We start from the raw sequence: 4,061 nt of genomic DNA, 5'->3' as shown, positions 1-4,061 counted from the left end.
GGAAAATTTTTCTGAGAATTCAAGAAGGTGAATGGGAAAAACAAATCTTTTTTTTTTTTTCCACAAAGGGCAAACCTTTCCAAAGAAGATCATGACTTTCAAAAGGCCCATTTGCTACCATTTCGGTGACTAGACTAGGATGCTGCAGCTGAGCTGCAAGTCATCAGTGCACTGAATGAGCAGCCCATGACGGTTACAGGGAAGACTCGGGTTCTATCCTCAACGAATTTATCATCTAGTCCTAAAAGGTGCATAAACCAAATGAATCAGTGACCCAAAATAAATAGTATGTTATTCCACAGGACTTCATAAATGTTCAATGCAATGTGGAAGCAGGTTTGGCCTAAATTACGCCTTGAGGCATCAGGTTAAGTAGTAAGAACTGTAAACAGAGACATTAGGTAAATAAAAGTGAAAGCAGAGGAACAAAAACAGATTTAAAAAGAGTTCATAGATAGTTTCATTAGAGGAGTTAAAGGTATTGGAGTGGCAGAACAAAGTCAAATTCAAGAGTTTCAATTTTTTTTTTTCCTTTAACAAGTTTGGTGCAAACAGATTCGAACAAGGTGAATAGATGTTGTAAAATATAATCTTTACAGAGTGAATCTAGAGGCAGACACTGCACTGTAATGATGGGGGATAGTAAAGCAGACAAAAAAGGTAGGAATGTATTGGGAAGAAGCTTCCAAATTCTGACAATCTGACAGGCCAGCATTGTGGCTCAACTGGTTAATCCTCCATCTGTAAGCACTAGGTTTCCTTAAGGGTGCCAGTTCATGTCTTGGTGGTCCACTTCAAGTTCACTTCCCTGCTTTTGGGTTTGGAAAGCAGAGAAGGATGGCCCAATGCCTTTGGGACCCTGCACCCATATGGGAGACTCAGAGGAAGCCCCTGGTTCCAGACTTCTGATTGGCTCATTGTAGCCATTTGGGGAATGTACCAGCTTATGGAAGATCGTCCTGTCTGTCTCTCCTCTCTGCAAAACCTGCCTTTCCAATAAAAACAAATAAATATTTGAAAAAATAATTTGAGGGTAGGAACTAATACTAAAAATAAGGAAAGGAGAACAAAACCAAAGATATTAGGAGAAAATGGATTAAAGTAAGTACTTGCTAGAAAGCTAGAAGGTAATGTAAAGTTGTATCTATAACCTATGCATATGTGTATTTCATAGTATTTTAGCTCATCTTTTGATTTTGACTTTTAAGTGCGTGTGTATTTCATTTGCATACTTAAACTGAATCACTTCTTTAGGTTCATAATGTAAAGCTGAGTCATATGGCAATACCCTAGGTGAACACACTTAACAGCACAAGTCCATCGAACCCTTTCTCAACATTGTTTTCCATTGTTTGAGTTCATGTCACTATATTGCAGTAACTGAATTTCCAGAAAGATTGAAGTAGAAAATGATTCTCAAAAGGGAAGAAATTCAAGCTGCCTCCAAGTATTAATGGGTCAGATATATCTTGGCCAAATGTTAAGTTTTGAGCCATGTCTTATCTGCGCCCTGTCCCTTATTTCTAAGAAATATATTTCAAGATTCCCCCAGTAGATGCCTAAATTCATAATATCAAATGATTCCATGATTTTCCATATACCAGTATACTTATGATGAGGTTTAAGTTATAAATGTTATATAGCAAGAGAGTAATAACAACTAGTATTAAAATGGAATAACAAAATATTGTAATAAAGTTGCTCACATCCATACACTTCTGTTACAGGGACTATTATTAACTAAAATAAAGTTGCTTGAACATAGCACTGTTTTAACTGTTGATTTGACCTTGAGGTGGTGACTAAGTGACAACTGAGAGGATAGCATATACAACCTGGACACACTGACAAAGGGAACAGTTATATCCTCCACAGGATAGAACTGGATGGTACAGGGTCTGATCACTGCCATTCAAAACTGCTGCTTGTTTCTGGAATTATTCATTGAATACTTGCAGACTGGTTCCAATCTTGGTCAGGTGAAACTATGGATGAAGGGTACTACCTCATGGAACACAGTAAGACTCGCCCTGAGAAGCCAAACACTGAACATGCTTTGAACTGTGCAAGACACAGCCTAGACTTCAGCACAGGAAAGGAGTATTTGTACTTGCAGTAAGTTTCCTTTATATCCTTTTCCTTTTCTCACTGCTCTTTAAAGTCATTAGAGTGTCCGGTAATTTTTTTTTTCTTCTGATGTTTCAAAGGGCATTTGGTTAATTTCCTTTCAGGTGGGAGTTTTCTCCTACCTGGTTTTGTTTTGTTTTAGCTACGTGTTTTGCTGAAAGTGCTTTTGTGCTGGTGTAAAAACTAGACAAGGGAAACTTTTATGCAAAATAAACAGAATAGAATGACTGCGCCAGGATTTCTTTGCAGGACGTGTTCTGTTGCAGAAGAGGTTATTTATGGCCGGCTGTTTATCCCCTGGAGCCTGACTTCATCTCTCGGTGAGGTGAAATGACTGTGTATAGTACATTGGTTTGCCACCCCTGGGAATGGCTTGATGTCAAGTATTTACCCTTGTGGGATGGTGAAGAAATCAGAGATGCACAGAAAGAATGAAGGAAAGAAGAACGAGAGAAAGAGAGAAAGAGAAAGAAAGAAAGAAAAGGAAAGAACGAGAGAAAGAAGAAAGAAAGAAAGAAAGAAAGAAAGAAAGAAAGAAAGAAAGAAAGAAAGAAAGAAAGAAAGAAAGAAAAAGAAATCAAACTCAGTTTCCTTAGGAATTAGTCAAATTGCAAAGGAAATGGATCTTTAAAGAGAAAACTCTGAAATAAATAACAGTGTAACTTTCTTTATTGGAATGAGGGACATATAAAATATATTACTTCAAACCAAAGAGTATTTTCAGCTTATTACTTTCTCTGTGGCCACACCCATCTCCTTCTCTCACCTGGCTCTGTACCAGGCCCCGGAGGGAGAGGTTTTAAATTTTTATTTCTTTAATTGAAAACGGATGCTGCACCTTGTTTTTCAAGCCAGCATTTTTCAACAGGAAAAAAAGAACACCTAAGCCAAGTATTAGCTAGGTACCTACGTAAACTCATAAACCTTGAAATCAAATCTGAGTGCTAGGCTTTATAGAGGGTTGTGTTGGAACAATGGAGAAAGGCTGAAAATAAGTTCCTTTCTGCCCTGGCCTTTTCATGGCAAACTCTGGGGCTGCCTCTCTTCCTCATCATTTACCTCCGGCCCCCCTCCACATACAAAGTTTTCCTTGGGCGTTACACTTCCTGTATTGTCAGAAACAAAGGTCCATTTGAAAGGTTATGTCAAATAAACCCAGCTACAAAAGGGCTTATAAAGTAATCATAATGGTGAACAGTAAGGAAGAAAGACAGCCCCTAAAACCATAAAGCTAATACTTGGTGCACGGCCACGCTTTAAACAAAGTGCACATGAGCTACATAACACTGGCTACTTTTCAAAGTCGTAGGACAAAGGACTGGCCTGTTTGTGCGTTTCTCATTTCGGGGCACGACGTTTCTGTGCAAGGTCTGGAAGGAACGTAGTCGACCGCCCGCACAGACAGAGCTAGCCGATTTCGCCTCAGTGCTGTTTTATGCCTTCAAACTTCATGTGCGCTCAAGACAACAGAACAATTCTATCTCCTCCTCCATGCCAAAGTAACACCCAATTCCACCTCGAACTGCTCTGGCTCAGAAGCGACCTCCATTTGACATATTGTCCGAGCAACTTACTTGTATCTGGGGAAGCCGACCACCACAGCCTGTCCAGCCCGCTGTGAGAATGACAGCGTGTTTGGAAGGCGGCTGGGCACACCACATTTAAAAGTAAATGTTTGGCAGCTCCCGGCTGTCCTCCAGTTTGGCAAGGAGAGTATAATCAACAAAGGAGCATTACTTTTCATTGTATTTAAAAATATAAGTCCCTAAAGACCCAAGAACTGCGTGCCCCATGAGGCTCCTGGTACCTTTTGCCCCTTGCAGCAGCAGGAGGATGCAGTGTGTACAAGTGGGCTTTGTTTTAATTAGTGCAGCAGGCAGCCCCCCCTCCCCCCCCGTCCCTCTGTTCAATGCTTCTAGTTTACAATGGTCGGT

This window comes from Ochotona princeps, chromosome 14, assembly GCF_030435755.1.
Source record: "Ochotona princeps isolate mOchPri1 chromosome 14, mOchPri1.hap1, whole genome shotgun sequence".
NCBI lineage: Eukaryota > Metazoa > Chordata > Mammalia > Lagomorpha > Ochotonidae > Ochotona > Ochotona princeps.
Note: the sequence above shows the minus strand (reverse complement) of the source record.